Source organism: Ctenocephalides felis, unplaced genomic scaffold (assembly GCF_003426905.1).
Source record: "Ctenocephalides felis isolate EL2017-DRISC unplaced genomic scaffold, ASM342690v1 CF-g0.4_SCAFFOLD_01886, whole genome shotgun sequence".
NCBI lineage: Eukaryota > Metazoa > Arthropoda > Insecta > Siphonaptera > Pulicidae > Ctenocephalides > Ctenocephalides felis.
Window position 1 is genome coordinate 70,009,540 of NW_020538040.1, and position 22,684 is coordinate 70,032,223.

General features: G+C 29.1%; 1 protein-coding gene across 3 annotated transcripts in view; it reads left to right on the forward strand.

Annotated features, from left to right (window-relative positions):
* LOC113376615 (MDS1 and EVI1 complex locus protein EVI1-A-like) overlaps positions 1-22,684 on the forward strand; it is a 236,656-nt gene that overhangs the window by 50,636 nt on the left and 163,336 nt on the right. Inside the window, exon 1 of one of the 3 annotated variants that reach the window (XM_026616604.1) lies at positions 8,728-8,787. The exons of the other annotated variants lie outside the window; for them this stretch is intronic. The gene's annotated coding sequence lies outside the window, so the exon portion shown is untranslated. Of the gene's footprint in view, positions 1-8,727; positions 8,788-22,684 lie in introns of those variants that run through there. 3 annotated transcript variants of the gene reach the window in all.

Genomic DNA, 22,684 nt, shown 5'->3' on the forward strand with positions numbered 1-22,684 from the left:
ATATTCATAATAAATTTCCATTAATTAAAACTAATAAAATTAAAATTAAAATGCCGCATAATGTGAAAATATTTTTTAATTTATTCAAATGCAAATCACTAAATATCTCGAAACAAGAAATATATGACTTAGACCACTTTCATAATTATGGGCACATGTGTGAACAGATTTTTTACTCTAAATTGACATTTTCTCAAAAAGAATTCGATGAGTCTCAATGACGACTAGTGCTTATCAGTTTTGCGCGACGATCGACCGAGCCGTTTCTTGTAAATTGCAAAAAAGTGTAAAACGTTTCGTCAACGTTTTTTAGTTCACAACCCTTAATCGATTTTAAAAATCAATAATGTTGTTAATAATTTAATGTCAAAAATGTTGGTTGGGAATGATAGATTTTTATGAAACTTTTTGGCATATTATATATATAATATATATATATTATGGTCCTATAGAAAATACTGAAATATTACGGCCCAACGACAAGTCGTTTAATTTTAAAAATTCATCAAAGTTTGAAAAAATGTGATGATCAAAATTTGTATCGAATGTCGATTTGATTAATTTGGAATTAGCAATTAATGAATGAACAGTCTACAAAACAATTCTAGTTTTGTAAGAAATGTGTAAAATGCTCATTCAAATCATTAAATAATATCTAGAACTACGTACGTGATATATGTAAACTTACCAGTATTTTCTTATAGCAGGTGGCTTAATATTTCACAAAATCATTTATTAAGTTTTTTTCAAAAAATGTTTCGAAGTTTTTCAAAAATGCAAATTAGTTCAATTATATAAATTAATTAAAATTTAGATTAATAAGCTACAAATTTAGGATATATAGCATATATCTGTGCAATATAATTAATATAATTACAGATAATTTAAATCTGTTTGTGAAAAATCAATTGGAAATCGCAATGTTCAGATTTAAGTGAAAACGAAAACATTATTTTTGAAATAAACAGTAGAGATTTAATCTAAATATCCAAATCTCAATTTCGGTTGAAAGTTAATTATTACACTTATCGGAAAGTTTTTGCATCTCGCCTTGATGCAAAATGCCACTTTCAACTAGTTTTTCATTGCATAAATCATAAATTTTATTTTTTTATTTATTACAAGGTGGCTATTTAAAAACACTAATTTGATATCGAAATTCAAACTTTATGCTCTCAAAAATCGCTTTGGCTTATAACAACATATTATAAATATAATTGTTCTAATAAAATAAATATAAATTTACATCCTCAATAATGAGAAAAAATATATAAAGTATGATTGCGATCGAATACACATTCACTATATTTAAAATATGTGTCTGTAAGCCCATGATTATTTTTGTATTTATTAAGAGGGCGTCCTTCAATCACTTTGATGTTTTCAGAGGGATAAAATTACAAAAAATCACGTGGGAAATGGAGGGGTATAGCAAATATCAAGTGTATTTATTTTTTACCTGAATTTCAAAAAACCAAACATTAAAAAAAAATTACAATTTTTTCTCGTGACTAAATACACCTCATGTTTGGGGGAGATGGGGAGTAATTTTGAATATTACCACGTATCACCAAGGGGGAGGAGAGTCCAAAAATCTCTAAAAAATCGATCACGTGATTAATGGACGCCTCCTAATTTCGTATGTCTTGTTCTGTTAATAGTAGTTGGTTACGTTCTTTAGTGATTATTTTTACCATGGTTAGAAATTTATTAATAATTATATTCTTATTAATGATTACTGGTTTAAATTTCAATATAGGTTATGTGATTTTGTATTTAAAGTGTTTTTTTTATAATTGCAAAAAATGTATGTATAAAAATTATATTTTTTTATTAAATTTGTATGTAACTATCAGAATAATGTAAGTATTGTGCGCTACAGTGAAAACATAATCTAAACAAATAAATTTACAATGTGAAGTAAAATAACTATCTAACTATAATAATAATAATAATAAGAATAATAAATAAATAAAAATGATAATTAAAATTATAGAAACAATAGTTATAGAAAAAAATATAATGAAGTAAAAATTAAAACTGCAACTAAATACAATATTTTAAATGATCTGGAGCAGTCACCAAAACAAGGTCACTTTGCACATTTGAGATTTGATACAATTGATCACCTGTCAAAATTGTTCACACTTACACCTACAGAGGGACTAATCGCAATGTAAATAGTGTTCATGACATCTTATCTAGTGTTTTAAAATTTAACGTGTCTTTGTTTATGCATTCTCGATCGGGCTGGTTCAGCGAGCGTTTCTTTTGTGCTGCTTTTCGAACCGTACACATCTATCCATAATAGTGCAAATCGTGACAGGTAATCCTAAAATTCTATTTTTTTTTTGAAACTTATATGCTTTAAACTTGTTTATTATGTTGTATTTATCATAATCTAAGACTTTCCTAAATGTGCAATTTTTATAGGAAATATGATTGAATCCGTGTGTTGAACCCTAATTTACTTATTTCAACAATAAATCTTACTCATGTGCTTTATACGTTATTGAATAATAGATCCAAAATGGTAACTGATGCTGTGAATTTATTTTTATTTCATTATCCCGGTTTTGTAGCACGGTTTTGTACGGTAAAATAATCGAAAAATTATCTAACAAGAATATGTATATATTCAACAATAGCCAATGCCTTATTTTGTTGAAATCAATTCAAGTTTGAAATTATTTTTTTTTAAATTGGCTTGCACAAGTTGCATTATTTTTTAATTGTCATATTTGTTTTTTTATTGGATATTTATCTACCTATTCTCTCAAAATCGCTTTTGTACGTATTACATAATACATAACGAATTGTGAAACTGTATTTTTGGCTTCCCTTAGGGTAAGTTACAGTAATCGCAAAAAATCGAAAATGACAATTTTTGCATATTTTCACATTTCAAAGGTTTCTGAACCTTATGGCATACCTCAGAAAAAAATTGATGTATGTTTATGTGCTTGTGTATGTTTTGAAACAATTTTTCGGCCACGATTTTGAAACACGCATCAAACGATTTCAATGGTTCGAAAAAAAAACATCGTATTGACGACGGTAATTAAGTTTTTGAGAGTACAAGCATCCGATTAGAATGATTCAAAACTCATATTGCTAGTGTTAAAGGTGTGAAGAAATAATTAGTTTTTGGACAAAACAGGTTCAGCTGATTCAAATTTTGAAAAAGTAAAGTATTCAAATTTTTTTGTTTTTCATCTTTTCTGAACAATTCAGTTTTTTTAAAATGTTCTAAAATTTCAGAATTAAAGAATCATTTTTAAAAAATGTCTAACTTTGTGATTATATTTCAAAATGTGTTCATTTAATGTTATCAAATATGAGATATCATCCTTGGAAGCATTTTGAGTAGAATACATTCGGATTTGGTTTAATTTTACATGGTCGCGCAAATATAAATACTTAGGTATAATAAATAATTAGGTATATACAATACGAACGATGAAATTTATAGTATCTATACTAATCCACATATTTGAAAATATTAAAACAATTGTTATTAATCATTGATCAATTTTTATTGAATATTGATTATTTTTATTCATTGAATGTTTAAATACGGTACATGAAGTTCAGCAATTTGCTTCAAGATACGATGCCAGACACCAATAGTTCGTTTTTTACCCCACAGGCGGAATAAAATGGGACAACCAGAAAACAAAAAGATCGACAATTTTATTTTCAATTGTAAAATGATTTTATAGAATTATAGTTTTATTATTCAGTCGACGCAGTGCAGTAATTTTTAGGTCGAACAACAAAATTAAAAATCATAATCGAAATGTGTGTTTTTTAACACAAAAACTCTTACAACTTCATAAATCTTGCTTTGGTTATTTTTTTTTGTTTCTGTGTAATATATTATAATTAGACTCATTGGTTTTTTAAATACACTATTTACAAATGGGATAAATACAACTTCGGTTTGAAATACATATTCAATGGGCACAATATTGGATACAACTTTTGTATGAAACTTTGTTTTAGAAACATTAGAATTCATCATCAGAAATTAAAACTATTAATTCAATTTCTGTTGCAAAATTGCTTTTTAAACCTATTTTAGATTTTTATTTACTATTTTCTTTACACCCCGCCAGTGTAAAAGGTGGACCATCTTACCTCAATCGCATATAAACTGTTTTAGAGGTTAACAATTAGATTGAGAAAAGTTGAATTCAACATAAAAACTAATGGTGCATGGCAATCGTGCCTTATGGAAATTTTCTGGAACTTCTCGTACAAAATAAATTAAATAAAATTTTTTAGAACTTTGAAAGAATATATTTTTGAGAACTTTCAAAGAAATTGACCTTTTTAAAAATTTGATTTTTGTTTTAATAAAATATTTTGGAAATTTTGAATTTTTTTCAAAGCAATCGCAATGCGTTAGCTGTGTAGAGACGAAATATCGAACACACACATATATCAATTTTTTAAAACATGCCAAATTTTAAAAACCTCTGAAACTTAAAGATATATAAACATTTTCATTTCTGATTTTTTTATTTTGCGATTACTATAACTTACCCTACGAGAAGTTTATAATAAATGGAAACAACTATAAAGCAATTGAAAACCTATACTAAAAAAATATTATTCAGGTGTCCTAACCTTGCTTGAAAACAATAAGACCAACAATGAAAAAATACTTTTGTTAAAATTTAGACGATGTGTTAGACAAATTTAGACATTTATCACCTAAACGCGATGACTGATGAACAAAATGGTCGTGGACCTTTTTACCCGCGAACCTTTGATTTTTGCTCTACCGTATTTCTTCTTTTAAATACTTGTAACTAAAATAACTTCAATTGTTCTACGTGTGTATAGTTAGCACCGCGATGGTGGAAATTGGCAAAACTGATATGACTTGATTTTTTGGCGATTTTTTTTGCTGTCGATTGGTGTAATCTAATTTTTTTTTCTCTTTCCGTTCTAGAATTAAATGGGTAGGGCCAAATTCGGTGCTAACTATACGTACAGTCAGCATCAACCGCTTTATAAATCTAAAATTAAAATTTCTTTTTACTATCGTTATCACTGATTTTTTTGCTGTCGAATGGTGCAAGTAATTTTCGAAAATGTTTTACTGATCATAGATTTTCACGCATCGGAATTTTCTTCACCAATGGATAATATCATAATGTAGCAAATTGTTTAATGGAACAATTTCTATATTTTTTGTAGTATTATTATATTATTTTATTATTTATTATTATTATATATTATTATCATTATTAGTTACTATTCTTATGTTATTATCTTCATTTATTCTTATTCATTCGTTCCTTTTAGTTTATATACATAAGCAAAGCTCATAGAATGTAATTACTGTTCTGATTGTTGTATAATAATAAATGAATAAAAAAAATCGGAATTTTCTAAAATTGCCAATTTAAAAAAATTTACAATTTTGAATTTGATGAATAGAAAAACTATACACGTATAATTGTTGTTTGTACTCACTATTAGCATCGTCTCATTGTAGTATATTTTCCGCCAGATTGCATATGGTTAACAGTTGTGCTATTTTATAGAATGTCCAGTATTGCATAAACAGTACCTACATAAGTATTGATATGATGCAATATGAAATTTTCGTTGTTCAGCATTGCATGATAGTCTGTATTGAATGCACGCCCGTCAAAAATTGAGTTGTTCATCTAGGCCGAAGGAATAATACAATTCATGCAAATGCGATGTGCCTTTAGTAGTTGAATAATTTCTAGTCAATGATATTTCGCATCTCCTTCGTTGTGGGAGTTAAATTGTAATGCTAATGAGTGACGTCACGCTGCGTGAACGCTCATCGTTCCGGTTCCTAATTACATGTGACCACGCCCGCGCCATATGATATGTGAGCGCTGGAATAGATACGCCTATCGTGGACTTTGTTTCTTGTCACTTCACTTCATTATTCAATAAATAATGACTTACTGCACACATGTGTATTGCATTTATGTTTAAAAGCTCATTGTCCATTGAGATTTTCTAATTGCATTCGTACGAAACGCATGGATCCGATGCGTACATACGTGCACCTTCGTTAGGAGAAGCCTCCGATAAAGAAGAATGAGTATAATATCAAAAGAAGTGCGAGCGGAGCACTTTCACTAAAGATCTCGTACTATTGTATGTTTATTGAAATTTATTCGGAAGCGTGTTAAGCTAATTTAAGAGGCTATTCTAGATTAAGAAAACTTTCAACATCCCGTAGGACAAGTTTTAGTAATCGTCCAAAAATCGAAAATGAAAATTTTTGTATATCTTCACGTTTCAGAGGTTTTTGAACATTTTGGCATAGGGTAGAGCGGGGCTAGTTGAGCATAGGGGCAAGTTGAGCAATCGAAATATCTCAAAAACTATTCACCATCCGTTTAGGCATTATATGGCGGAAAGATAGAGGTTTGGGAGAATTAAACATCCCGCGATCGCTAGTGGCCCCTGGACAAATGAGTGAGGCTCACGGGCGTTTTATTTTGAGACCAAAAAATAAAAAAGTAATTTATCATAAATTTTCGTCTGGTTTAGTCAAATATTATTTAATTTTAATCCGGTAAATGTTATTCTTCCATATAATTATAGTACTTTTAATATGCACAGAGATTCTGGGTATAATTCTCACGGTTTTTTTTATAAACTCACTTTTATTTTGAAATTCCGAGTTGGGGTTAGTTGAGCATAGTTGCTAAACTTGTTCTGTCACTAACACAATTACTATTAACTTCCAGAAATTAATTATTATTTTTAAGATTTAAGCTAAGTCTATGAGTAATAATATAAAGAAATAATGAATATAATAAAATATAAATATAAAAAATAATAAAATAATGAATATAATGATAAAATAATTCCTAAGATACGATATTGTTTTGTTGATTCTACTTTTGGTTAATTATTCAAAAAAAATTACTATAACTTTTGTTTTCTCTGTCAATAAAGACTATAAATATAGAACTAGTTATTAAAAACTTATTTTATTTCATCACTAATCGACATTGAACCTATGATTTCATTATACTTTCTTAGTGCTCAACTTGCCTCACCTATGGGGTACATTGAGCATACTTGAGTTTTTGCATTTAAACAGCTATAGCTTTTAAATTTTACTTATTACCAAAAAATAGTATTAACATTTTTGTTACGCAATAAACAACAAATCCATTAAGCCGTATAGCAATTTATTGAGACTTTTCGTTGAGGAGTTACATCCGTTTAAGTAAAAATTTGCTTAACTAGCCCCGCCCTACCCTACTTTAGAAAAAATTGATGTATATATGTATGTATGGAGTTTTTGATCACTATTTCGGGCACATGGATCAACCGATTTGAATGATTTAAAAAGCATTCGATTTCTATTAATAGGGAGACGTGTTGATTAGTTTTTAGCAAAAGTCGGTGCGGCTGTTTCGGAAATATGAAGCTAAGAGTCCGAAAGTGGAATTTAAGTTTTTGCAAAACAGAGCATCCGATTTGAATGACTCAAAAAACATCCAATTCGTGATGATAAGAATACGTAGCGATTAGTTTTTGGCAAAGATACTTCCAGCAGTTTCGGAGAAACAGAGCTAAAAGTGCAAAAATGGCAGTTTTTGAGATAACTAAGCATCCGATTTGAATGATTCAAAAAAGTTTCTTCTTGCGATTTTTTTAGGAAAATATTTTTTTTTTGAGTTTAGAAAATAATTCGGATTTTAAATTTAATTCTAGCAAAAGCTCTAAAGCTCACTTATATATCTCAAATAAATAATTTTATCTTCGCAATTTAGTATATATAATTCTTATACATATTAGACTGTTCTTCTGAATGTCTCTCATTTTAAATCTGGACCAGGCGCTGTAGGGCATCGAGTATGCATGATATGAGGAATATGAAGTTTCTCGCAAAATCACGATATTTCACATCGTTTTGGCTTCTTAATATTTATTACTTTTACTGACAGTTTCTGTTCTTTAAATAAAACTTCGATATATTATATTATATGATGTGACTACGAATTAGAGTAAAACATTATTAGTTGCAAGCATTATCAGTTTCACTTTACCCATCGAAGCATGGGTAAAGTGAAAAGACAAGTACAGGAAAATTCGACAGCATGAGTTTTTTCTTTATTTGGCATCTCAGGTATAAAAATCTGCAAAGAGTTGTCGGTTCTAATAGTATGCATACTCGACTCCATACAGCTCACGCTCTCATCCGATTGATTCAGTTTTGTTTATTTACTTTTCTGTAAACATATATAAATGTCGTCGTCCAATTAATAAGCTCTCATATATTTTGTCTATGAAACAACAATAATGAAAGTTTTATAGTATTTAGAATAATCTATTTGAAAACATTTAATATTCCTCGAAATTTCAATACGATACGGAAAGTTCCTGCAATTTTCCTTAAGACACGATGTAATACACCACTAGTTTTTTTTTCTTGATTGAAACATAAGTTGGTTACCATTGGGTATTATACTATTACATGTTATATAGTTTATATCATTACATTCGGATATAATACCAAAAATAGCATTCAGAATCAGAATCAAATCAGTTTCATAAAATTCATTTCTTACACCATATTTCTTTTAATATATTAAATATAAAAAATATTAACGAATATAAAAATATTAAGACAAATTAATTAGGTTTCTTGTTTTGTAATATATTTATTCTAAATCGAAGTTACAATACTAACATGGAGACATTGATTTTCAGCTTATTATGGAAATGGATATGATTGGCATACAAGTGGACCAACGCAGGGATACCCAGGTAAGTACTATATAGCTGCATCTAAAATATATATATATATATATATATATATATATATATCCAATCCAATAATTAAAACAAATTTATTAAAAAAAAATGTCCTTATTATACTACCAAACGTTTAGAATAAAATAGATGGAAAGACTTACAAAAGCTCCATTAATCAAAGCATGTTGACCGTTTGAAAAACTGCACGCAAAACATTTTTATTAAATTTGTTTTAATTTTTAGATGGATGCCCAAGAATATTTTATCATAAATGTTTCGCCATCTGAAAAACACGCTTTATGTATACGTATATATATATATATATATATATATATATATATATATATATATATTTTTTATTATTTGCTTTTATATTAGGTTTTTTTTTATATTCGCACTTGTAACTTCCAATTTTGTTTAAATATTTTTAAATAATACTAACATCGGTATTTTACCGGTTTTACCGGTATTATCGGTTTTAAAATCAAAACTACCGAAATACTGGTATAAAAATTTATTTCGGTATCGCATTTTCTAATGTGTACTGACTTACAGCAGGCTATAGAATTATTTGCAACTTTTTAACTGACCATGACATACTATTATTAATGACCCACTTATCCGCGAATAAACACGATAAAGATGGTGCACTTTTGTTTCAATTACCACCTGCTCTATATCAAGATTCTTCTGAACCGAGCTTATCCAAATCTTTGTAAATATTAAAAAAATTACATAGAAACATACTATAAATAAAGATGTAAGTAACATATTATATATAGTAATAGGGTAGTAAATTATGTATTGTTTAGATAAACGGATTTAAAAAATCGAATGATATTTATTTTTAAATTAATATTAGCATTTGTAGTACTTCGTTTTTATAATTACTACGAGAATTATTCAAAAATGTCCCTGATCTACTATAATGTTGTTTTTGAGTTTTCTATGATTTTTTTGGCTTTATATATACACATTATAAATATATATATATATATATATATATATGAATTTTGCATTTATATTTTCAGTAAGTAATAATTATAAAGAATAATACAATCGTATATACTAAATATATAGCGCATTGTAGCAATAAAGGGATCACAACTGGTGAATGTTCAGCCATTGCAAAATTTAACAAGTAGCAATAAATTCGTATGTTTTTAATGACGACATATATCATAGCTTTAAATTACTTGTGATATTGACAACAGTTCAAAGGTTAAATGTTTTATCTGGTGCTTGTATGTCACGCCTTTCAAACGAAATCGGTACGAGATTTTGTTGCTAGAAAAACTACGAAATCGCAACACTTCTGTAATATTGATCGATAATAACCACACTGTCGATAACATGCAGATATGTACTTTCTGTACAAAATGTGAGTGATAATTTTTCAATATTTGTGAAATAACGGACATTCGAATAGAGGATACTTACCAATGACCTATATACGATACCATAAGATTCACCTGATGTCCTAAGATTTGGATTTACAACTTTAACAAGATTCACGCAGTTATTGCATTAAACAATCAACTTTGAGTTGCCTGAATATGAAAATATATCATAATAAATTTAGTCTCATTTACTACGATGAAATAGTCTCACGAACAAAGTTCGTCTTATCTTTGAGCTATAAAAAGTTTCTGATTTTAATTTTCAGCAAAAAATTAATAATTGTAATTTGCTGAGTGTACAAAATATGTTTTAATATCTTTTCCTAATATATAACTAGAATTGTCAATTTTATTGTACCCATCACGAGATCAATAGTTATGCCCAAAGGATATTGTATTATTAAGTAATGTCAATTCCTTTATATATTAAACGTATATAAATATATAAACAGTTCTTTCACCACAGCACAAATTTTGAGAATATTTTATGCCTGTTAATAAGTAAAAATCTATTATATTAATAGACTTTTTATAATCTTCTTAATTCTGGTATATAAAGCAGCGGGGCAACGAGTGAATTGGGATGATTTTCTAATTTGTGATAATGATTAGTGGATCTAGTTTTTATAAAGTCTCTAATTTCTACCTTTAGATCATTATGCAGAATTTTATTGCTCGCATATCACGGTGCACCTGTTATTATTTTAAGTACTTTTTGATTGGGTCCGCTGTATCAATGTCACATTAGATTTGCATAAGCCCCAAAGCTCTATTCCGTATGACCAGATAGGAATTATTATCGTTTTATAAATCAAGATTTTGTTTTCGAGTATTCTCGTTTAGAATTCGAACTAAAAAAAGCCCACTGCTATTACACGATAACTCAAATGCACTTTTGGTTCCTTTTTTATGTAGTTAGTATTAGGAAATCTTCTCTCAGCATTTTATCTGCCTTATTAACATAGTAGCTGTTGTTTTTCCTACCGCTTTCAATAATTAAGCAACTAAAAACACAGGAAACAAAAGGCATCCGTATATCATTCCATATCTCGTAGACTTTCGTTTTCGTAGTTGTTCGATTTGTTTTATTCGCTTAACAATAAGTTATGAGCACGTGCTTGAATTTATTCTCTTGGGTGGCGATGCCGCACTGTTTGTTTTATTTCAAATTGGTAGCCAATAAAAACAACTTGATAACTCATTTGTATCGAATATGATTGCAATTCAAATCTTATAACAAAATGTACTCGCTAATATAATGTAGAAGTTTATAGTCAATAGTAGATGTTCGATAAAACGCGAGTCATATTGATTTATACCGGGACTCGGTACAAAACTGATTAGCTTCAAGAAAAAGTTTGTTTTCGTCAGAAAACCCGATTAGCTATTTTTATGTTTACTCGGCGTTGCAAGTCATTCTGAATTTTCATGCGTATGTATGCGAGTGAGTGCATGTAAGCCAAAATTTGTACTTTACACTGTTTGAAAAACTGTTTGAAAAGTATAAGTTGGGAATCGTTCTGATTAAAAGGTTTTGATAAAGATCAGACAGATTGTTTCTTCGTAATTTATTTGTGAATTTCACAAATTGTTTTTTGACAATTGTGAAATTTGTTTTCTATTTTAAATTAATATATCTCGAGATCCACTGACTATATTGCTACGAAATGAAGATGGATAGTATACTATACTATTTTACTATTTTAATATTGAATCAAGTAAAAACAAATCTATAACTATGCTTCATTATTTCACAATTAATCATTTTCTAGAAGAAGTTCCAAGTTAAATAAACAGTTTTCGGCGTTAGTTGTAATGTCTAAGGAGGCAAGAAACGACAAAAAAACGATAGCAATACTATTATTTTTTTATACTTATTTTTAAGAAAATTTATTTGTTTCTTAGTAATTCTTTCTATAATCAACACAAACTATCATTAATGCAATTAATCAATGTTATTATCATAATACAAATACAAGATATAGTATCTCCAGTAATACAATTTACATTTGCCCACTTCTTACAAACTGTAAATTCCCACTCAATCATCTTTACTTGAATCTGTAAATACAAATTTTGTATGTTCCAAATAGCCCGAAGGTTTAATTTTTACTAACCCCAGGTGTAATTTTGTTCACAAGAATTGTTCCATGGTATCAGAGATTGATAAATTGATCTAAATAAAATATATACAATTTAAGATTAGTCGATAATAATATCTCAAACCAAAATTTTATGATAGCACAATTTTCTATTACATGTCGAAAATGACGGACCTGCACAGTTTTGTTTATTGCTTCGGCAGGAAACAGTAGCTATGACAATTTTAGAACGATTTACATGTTCAAACGAGACAAATATTTTAATATTTTTAAAAAACGCCTTTTACTAGATACCCTTGTTACATATAGTCCCTAGCTCCCATAAATTTTTATGTATATTTCGAAAAACTTTCACGTATAAGATGTTATTAATTTTTGATAAATCATTGCGGAACAAAGCTTCTGGTTCAAAGAAATTTGTAAATTTTGACACTGTCGATTATTCAAAATTTCGATAGTATTTTATATTAAACCAGTTTTCTTAAGCTTACAATTTGAAAAAAAAACTTTGACAAAATGCCAACTTTTGGCTCACATACACACGTACATGCTTTGTTTCCAGGTTTATAACATAAAATTAACAAATTGGATTTTCTGGCGACAGAGTAAACCACTCTCTCGGGGAGTTAATAATTGAAGGCACAAGATGACAGTTTTTTTTTCTTTTTTTTTTAAAATTTTATTTGGCTTTGCTTACTCTAAGCATTTAGCCATCTACAACATTTTTATTTATTTACATTCTATACCAATTTTTATATCATATTCAATATTCTTCTTCTTCTTAATTTATTCAATTTTTGCCGTTTTCTGGATGACAGTATTTATTCACCTGTAAATAATCTGCAAAATAAAGTTGTATCTACTTCGATTTTTTTTTTATCCGGAGCCTTCAAACCTCATAGTGTTGCATGAAGACTTGCTTTGTTCTCTTATCTACGACTTCATATATCGAATGCAATTCTACAATCTAATTTATAATGATGCAATGTGCGTTGGGATAGAATATTAATTCTATCCGATTTAATTCGTTTCGATAACGATCAATTATTTCGTGAAAATGCACTTAATCATCCATATGAAACACTATCAATTAGTTTAAAGCCAATCAATGTTTGTGATAATTCTAATTTGCACAACGACTTCGAGTTGGTAAGAGAAGATATGGAAAAACAAGATTCGTATTCTATTGATTTTTTTAGTACGTAAGCAAAATTATATTCATTTTATATTAAATCTTGCTAGTGGTGCATGGCATCGTCTTAATTGCTGAACCTTACCGTAACGAAAACTAAATTATTAAAATCGCAAAAAATCTAAAATAATTTTTTTTATGTATCATTACGTTCCAGAGATTTCTAATCATTTTGGCATACCATAGAAAAAATGGATATATGTGTGTGTGCGGATACTAAATTTCGTCGACGATTTTTCGAACACGGATCAACCGATTCGAATAATTCGAAAAACATTCGATTCCTACCAATAAGGAGACGTATTGGTTAGTTTTTGGTAACGGCAATTCTAGCCGTTTTGGAGGTACGGGTCAAAGTTTGAAAAGTTTTTTTAATAATCTAGTTTTTGGTATGAGAAGTTTTAATAAATTATATGCCTTCATAAATAAATGTTAGTTTTTCATCAATTATGAGAACCATAATTGATCAAATTGCAAAAAACGTGATTGTACATAGCTATGAATACTCTAAGCACTGCACTTTTTGAAACTAATTAATTTTTTTTTAACACTGCCTTTTTGATCATTCCTTAATTATCATATGGTCTATTTTCAGACCAATTCGAAGTAAACATACTTATGCTATTTTTTTTATTTTATATAGTAACTATCAAAGAATAAATTAGTATGTTGACAAATTGATCTTTTTTCATACCAACCAAGGCAAAATATAAAACTCAAGGGCAATTTTTTTACAATAATTTACTGTATATAACCTTGATCTGGAATTTGGTTAGAAATAGGGTTGACTTTGAGCAATTATATTATGAAAACCAAACCAATTATATCGCAACAAATAACACATATCAAAAAAACAACTATCTGACTATATTCAGTAAAACTCTTAGCTAATTCATCATTGTAGAAATATGTTAATGCTGTTTTACAAAAATTGGTCCTATTTGCCCCATAGACGGGGTAATTTGGGACGGCCATGGAGCAAACAGGTTCAATGTCTTATTTTAATTTTGAAGGGATTTTACAAAATAATAGCTACATCACTCAACCGATGCAAAATATAAATTACATGTGTGCGTTTACCGTCCACTCATACTATAATATCTATTTATATTGTAATGTATACTTTAAAATTATTTTAAGGTCTGGTAAGCTGAACAATAGTGCTCACAATCAGAAAAACGAAAGAAAATACTTCTGAAAATTCATGAAAATTTTCAAACTTGGTTATTTAACTCCCAATTGTAAAGTTTCTTGATTTAGAACAATGGTTGGTTACATATTTGTCTTATACTTTTATATATCGGTGGTAAAAAATTCTAACTTTCCTTGTTTTTAAGATATTGGTGGTGGATGTTTTTTCACGTGGACTTTTATACCCCGCTTTGTCAAGTAAAACAATTATGTGTAAGAAATACATGTATCTACCTGTAGTAAGACTTTTCATATTAGATGAATATAAATCATACTACTTTTCCATGCATTTCATATCTAACTTTATGTTACATTACATGATCAATGGAACAATATTTTTGTATTAATTATATATTTCTAAACACATATAAAATTTAATAAATACTTTTAAGTAGGAAGTCGGTGACAATATACTTTATAAATAATGTAATTATCGTGTAGTAATGTAATCGCAAACCGTTCACTTACTATTTAATTCATTGCTGACGGTAAAAGTGTTTGACGTCACGTTATTACTTTCGGATAAAAGCAAACTGTAAAATTGCATTATAAATATGACTTGCAGATTTATTACATAAAACATCATTATTGTCAACAAGATAATTCGAATTTGGACGAGTTTGTCCCTTCAAATGTTATTGCAATATTAGGTAAACGTATGTAATGTGATTTATATAATAGTTAGCTTCGTTGCACATTTAATGTTTTAAGATTAGAGATTTAATATTTTTAATGAATTTATAATATCAAAACTAATTTTATGTAATAATTTATTATTGGGAATAAAATAAATGTTGTTATATTTAAAGTGTCGGAAAGTTGAAATCGTAAACAATTAATTTTTACTTACCTTTATCGCATTTTTACCATTTTCAAACAGCGCTAAAAATAGGTTAGAGCAAGGTCCGCCGATAAAAAGGTATTTCAAACAAGTAACGTTCCGAAATTTTTGAACAACAATATTTGAAAGTAGAAGAAAAAATATGTATAACCAGCCGTCAAAAGTATTTTCTTTCGTCGTTATTTCTTGGACTTTTGTGCTCCGCGCTACCCTGTATACTTTAATCTTAAATGATGTATTTTCTAATAATAAAAAAAATTCAAAGTTAATGGCTTAATTTTACGAGAAATATATAATACCATATCCTTTTTGTTTTATTAATTCAATAACGTCTCTAAGTAGGAGCTAATTCAAATATCATTAAATATCTCTAGCTTCTGGTAAAAGTTATTCGTTGGCTTTCAAATTTGTTTATTCTCCAAAAATGTTATATTTAAAATATACGTAAAATATAAGTAAAAGCATAAGTAAAATAATTTGTTTATCACTTCAAGTAGTAATCAACGGCATAAATAATCTACAGAAAGAATAATATTGTTTGCACATTTTATTACTTTCCTCATCATATTTCCTCATTTATATTACATTTAATTTTAACATAAATTGATTAAATAATTTAATATAATAATAATTTTAAATTTATTAATCTGATTTGATTTGAATTATTGATTGTTGAATAATAAATTACTTCATTCTAATCCTACTTTACCTAATGCCGCAGCCGCTCGTTAGTCTTTGTATTTATAATAAACTACAATCAACAAACTTGATTTTAGAGCAATTAAAGAAACTAAACCAGACATGCAATTTTAATAGATTATAAAGACTTACTAACAAGTTCTAAATAAAATGCAAATTAAGTTTTAATAAACATTCTCATGAAAATGCAAGGTTTAATGATTGTAGTGATAATAGTTATTGTCCTAAGTATGCAATTGGACACATAATATTAAAAAGTAATGAGTGCAGATTTGACAGTATCTTTTCATATACTCGTACACGCATTCATGTTTGTGATTGCATTTAATAATATCATTTGTTCATCATTCTATACTCTATGTTAATATTGTTGCTTTTTGTACATATTTGTCTACCCGTGGGTACTTTATATAACATATATGATTTTAATATATATGATGAATATTGATTACAATGTCGACTATATGTTATGATAGAAAAATTAAGAATATATTATCTTTGTTGCGTTATTTTTAGTCTGGCTAAATATTTTGAACATTATTTTCTGTAATTTGGAAAAAGTTTTCTAAAAAACGTTAAATTTATTCTTGTTATAGGAGAGACTGGGTTCCGTTGTTCCTGGGTGGGGTAGTAACAGTCGTCATAATAGCTAAACTGTACTGATTTTGAAATAGGGTTCAAAGAAAGAAAAAAATGAAGTATGGCTGTTCGAACAAGTTTTCATTATTGCGTTCAGTCTGCCCCCTACTATGATTTGTAGATCGCATTGCTTTTAAATTTCTTTTCTAAATTTAAAAAAGGAGTTTTAGTTATAAAATCTAAGAACCAAACGGAATTCTTCCCATAGTTTCAAAAATTTAAAAGCCATTCGATGTATCTCGAGGAGGACTATTGTTTGTCAGTTTTGTGGGATGATCGGCCAAGCCGGTTATTTATAAATAGCAGAAAAGTGAAAATTATTTTGTCCACGTTTTAGCCCGCAATTCTGAATCAATTTTCAAAATTCAAAAACCGTTCGAAAGATATTGGTTGGAAATTGTGCTGGTTGGTTTTTAGTGGAGATCGACCGGGCCGTTTTCTTGTAATAAACGTTCGACGATTTTTTTTGGCGGTAGATAACATAGTCTTATAGATCATACTAAAATATTACGGATTTTTGATATTTAAAAGCCATTTGATGTATCTCGATGAGGATTATCGTTTCTCAGTTTTGTGCGACGATCGACCAAGCCGTTTCTTTGTGATTTAGAAAAAGGTGTTAAACTTTTCATCCACATTTAAAAACTGTTCGAAAAATATTAGTTGGGAATGATACTGATTAGTTTTAGGTGAAAATCTACCGAGCCGTTTTCTTGTAATTAACTGTTGAAAAAAATTTAAGCCGATTTTTATGGAACTTTTTTTGACGATATATATCATGGTCTTATAGAACTTACTGAAATAATACGGCCTTACGACAAGTACATTATTTTTAAAAAATCATCAAACTTTGAGAAATTGTAGTTTTTTTTTTACGTTTGTTACAATTAAAATTAGACGATATACTTGGTATAACGATAGAGTATGTGGTCTTAATGAACATACTAAATCATTAAAGTCCTACAGAAACTGGTTCAATTATAAAATTTATTGATTTGTGAAAATTTGGTTTTAGAAAATACTCCGAGTTAACGTGTTCGTTCGTTTTCAATTATATGTAATAAATCCACTCGGAATAATTTTAATCACTCATAAATTCATTTATTTTTCACTGATTAAGTCGATTGTTTACACATCGGGAAATTTATGTAACTTTCCTTAAGGCAAAATACTAATTTTTTTCATCAATTTGGAAGCATTTGGGGCTCTGATAGTAAAGAAAATCGAAATTATTCCTATTAAGGACCACTCACACCAGTATATATATACACCAGTATATATATATATATATATATATATATATATATGTATATATATATATATATATATATATACACGAATGCATGAGAATATGCACTTGAGTATGTTCCATATATTTGCGTAACACAAATTTTTCTTTCTACGTATGCATCTCAAGAATCGAGTCATCCACTTTTGCAACATCGTATTTAGAATACGCATCTGCAATCGTCACTGCAATATGAATAATTGCAAATCGATTCGATGTATTCTTTCGTAACGATTAAATGTTTTAATAATTCGCGATTATTCGCCGAGCGTCTAATTGAACGCTGATTCATGGCATTCCGTGTGTCACAATACGATGATAATCTTAATGTTCGCGATTTCACGGCTCTACGTCGTAACCGGCATCAATTAATATCGAAAGAAATTAAAACCATTTATATTAATCTAATCACACTGCTGTGAAGACTAATGAAGCGTGATCAATCAACAAATAATTGTTAGAGGCTAGAGAAGTATAAGTATTCGAGGAATATGTGAAAATAATAATCGGACCCAACACACTTTAGTGTGCAATAATATCTGGGTTGAAATCTTACATGTCATGATCATGATCATCGGTTCTGGATTGTGTGCTAAATGTTTATATGAGTGTAGTCAATATTAATCTTGATCAACCAGATATCTGATATATGTATGTATATATATATAATAATAACTAAATTAGTACCTCTAATAGTGTCGTCGAAAAAATCAAGAGATGGATGGTTATACATCTTTCTTCCTCTACTTTCAAATATTGTTCATGAAGAAAGTTTACTTGTTGATAAAAAAGTACACTTGATTTTGAGATATCGGTATTGGATCCTTATATCCGTCGAATTTTAAGCCCTATTTTTTTTTTATTTATTGGCCTTGCTAACTTGAGCATTTAGCCACCAACTATATTACATTATATTTTATACAATAATTAAATAAATATACTTAAAACTAATGTTGCATTCTTTCACGAAATCACATAGCAACCTGTAACATTTTATGTTCTGTAATCTTCTATATATATAAAAATAAGTCGGGTTTTCCTTCCTGACGAAATAACTCCAGAACGCACGAACCCATTTCGACAATTTTGCATTCTTTGGAAAGGTCTTGGGCTCCGCAAGGTTTATAGCTAAGAAAATTAGTAGTGCATGGCATCGTGCCCTAATGCATATTGCTGGAACTTCACGCACCGCAATTAAAAATTCGAGTAATAAAAATAATCAATAATTGTTTTAAATAATTGCAAATAGATTATCTTCTATATATATAAATATAAGTCGGGTTTGCCTTCCTGACAAAATAACTCCAGAACGCACAAACCGATTTCGACAATTTTGCATTCGTTGGAAAGGTCTCGGGCTGCGCAAGGTTTATAGCTAAGAAAATTAGTGGTGCATGGCATCGTGCCCTAATGCAAATTGCTGGAACTTCACGCACCGTAATTAAAAATTCGAGTATTAAAAATAATCAATAATTGTTTTAAATAATTGCAAAGAGATTATCCTCTATATATATAAAAATAAGCCGGGTTTTCTTTCCTGATCAAATTTTTTCTTTTCAAATATAAAACAAACAAAAAATTTCTTCATCTTTCTCACGAAACCATCTTGTGGCGAAACGGAGTTCGCCGGGTTTGCTAGTACAGTATATAAATTAAAAGGTTTAACACACTGATTTAACTTATATAACTTGTCAAACATTATCTTCCTCTACTCTACATATCTACTGCACTCCATTACGATATGCTCACAGGTTCCGACTGCACCACCGCATGCACATTGGTCCGATTCCACAAGTTCCAACCGAAACATATGAGCTGGAAAAAGCCCCTGATTTAATCTCAATCTTGTAATTGTTACTAATACCCTTCTGGTTTCCTCTTGAAATTGCTCCTGCCATAGTTTATCAACTACCGGTTTAATTATTCTATAATACTGGCCACGTGAATGCGATGAAGCATTCCACTAATTTTGCCATTTTATGCTGACCCTTTGCGACACTTTATTTAAAAAATTTTTATACATGGCAACCTTTACCTCTGGCCCAAGCTCTGCAGCCCTCTTTGCTAATTTATCTGCTGCTTCATTCTCTATAATCCCAGAGTGTGTCTTGACCCATAATAATTTCACATTATGGCCCCCTTCCACTAGACTAGCAATATTCTTCCAAATTTCACAGTACTCTGCATCAAGTAATTTTGTTGTACGGGATAAATTTTGCAATTTTGTAATGCAGAATTAATTATATACTCGAATTCTTTTCGTAAAAAGATTTTCTCCGATACGATGTCGTTGAAGTTATAAATAAAAGGACTAAAAGGACTGGGCAGAAAAAAATGCTGATGATTGATGACATACGCGAGAAGTGAAAACACAGGAAACTGAAAGCCAAAGCATGGGACCAGAAAGCACGAAAGCAGAACTTTGGAAAGGATAATGCATAAAAGTGTATAAAAACTGAATAATATTTAAATGGTAATGAAAATATTAATCGAGAGATAGAAAGAAAATCATTAATTTTTGGTTCTTTCACACCATGGACCGATCTTTGCGCAAACAAACCATTTATTAATTATAGAGTTACCCCATTGCTTCTCAAATCTTAAAAAGATATTTTCAATTGGTAATATATTTACAAATTGTATAATTAAATGAAAATAATAATATTATTGCTTTGTATGCACTGTAATATTTATTTAGATTCTATAACATGGTGTATAACACCATTAGTATTAAAATTGCTGATTCAAAATTATAGACAATAATTTATGAATTGGCGTACTGTCAATATGTTGAGCCGGATCATCGTAAATTAATCATAAAAATCCGGATATCAAATGTTAGCTCATATTATATTTGATATTAACGTACACCAGATATTATACGGTGATTTCATGATGTTGCTGATATATAATTATGCAGCAGAACCAATTTCGCATGCGAATAAACGTATCATTTTTATTTCGACAAATTTAAATTTTTCCTTTCGTTTTTATGCGCTTTTTATTTATAAAAAAATACAATGCAAATAAACTGCAAAATGGAGAGAGAGAGTATAAAGATAAAATAATAGCAATTGCCTTAAAAGTATAAAATAGTAGAGTCCAGTTTATGCTAAAATTGCAATATATTGTGCATTATGGCAATCTGCTGGAACTTTTAGTACCAAAAATTAAATTTTTTGATGAAACATCAATTTTTTTTCGAAAACTTTGATAAATTAGATTTTTTAGAATTTTCAAATTTTATAAAAAAATATTTTTTTTAGAGAGACAAAATATCGGAGCGTGTAAACATTGGCACGAAACCTATAGAAGTATGAACAAAAGTACTAATTATCGAAATTTCTATAAAATACCTGATAATTTGATGTGCATATGCCTAATGATGTTTTTGACCGCCAAACGGCATTATTTATTTTTCTTATTGTATCTCCGAAACCGCTAAACCTGCTGTCGCAAAAATGTATCATTTTGTCAATAAAAAAAATTTGCACCTTTTGCCCCGTATATTCAAAACGGCTAGACCTGTTCTGATCAAAAACTGATGAGCACGTTTTCCCATCGATAGGAATCGATTGCTTTTCGAATTATGCAAATCGGCTGATCCATGTTCCCAAAATCGTCCATTTTTACCGAGACACACACACACTTACATTCATTTTTTCTAACATAAGATATGGTAAAATGTAAAGATATACAAAAATTTTAACTTTTTTGCGATTACTATAACTTACCCCACGGAAAGTTAATACAATAAATAATGTGCATCCTAATTTACATAGTGGCAGCATAAGTAAAATTGTACATCTAATGGTGTATTGCAATTGCGGGTACCTAGATGTAAGGTCTTCAAGCACATAGAAAATACTAAACATTAATACTAAAAACGTTTCTTTTACTTTCAAATGCCTCTTAGTGGCTTACTGGTTAAAGCTATAGGCTTCCATTCAGTGTCAGTGTCAAGTTCGATATCGACGGCCTACGTCACGCTAAAGTGACATCGGCTTTACGAAGAAAATATAGATGGAAATTTGTTTCTAAGTGAAAATAGTCCTTCCCGGTATTTCTGCACCCAATAAAAAGTAATTAGTTTTAGAACTCGACATTTCTGCAGACTTGTCATAAATCGCTGTTTCCTGAGATTTCAAAAGGTACTCACTTAATCTACTTATTAGTTGAAGATTTATTAGTTGAACAGTCAAAACATATAATATAATAATGATGTGCTGCGAACATCAAGAGCGAAATTGACAGTATCTATTATTATCGTAAACGTGGACCTGGTTTCTCGTCATCCGGTGTACTCGTCTACGTATATGTTACGATTGGTCAAAAACGTCGGACGTATCAGCGCACGGTAGCCTAAATGCGCGTGCGTTATGAGTCTACGGAGCATGACTGCTAATAAAGCATAATTGATATGTTTGAAGAAACGATTCGTGTTTCTTGCTTCGACAAATTACATGCCTCTTTATATTGCGCATGTGTCGCTCGACAATATGTACCAGCCCATTCTGTTCATTGGCAGCGAAATAATATTCATTTATTACTTAATTT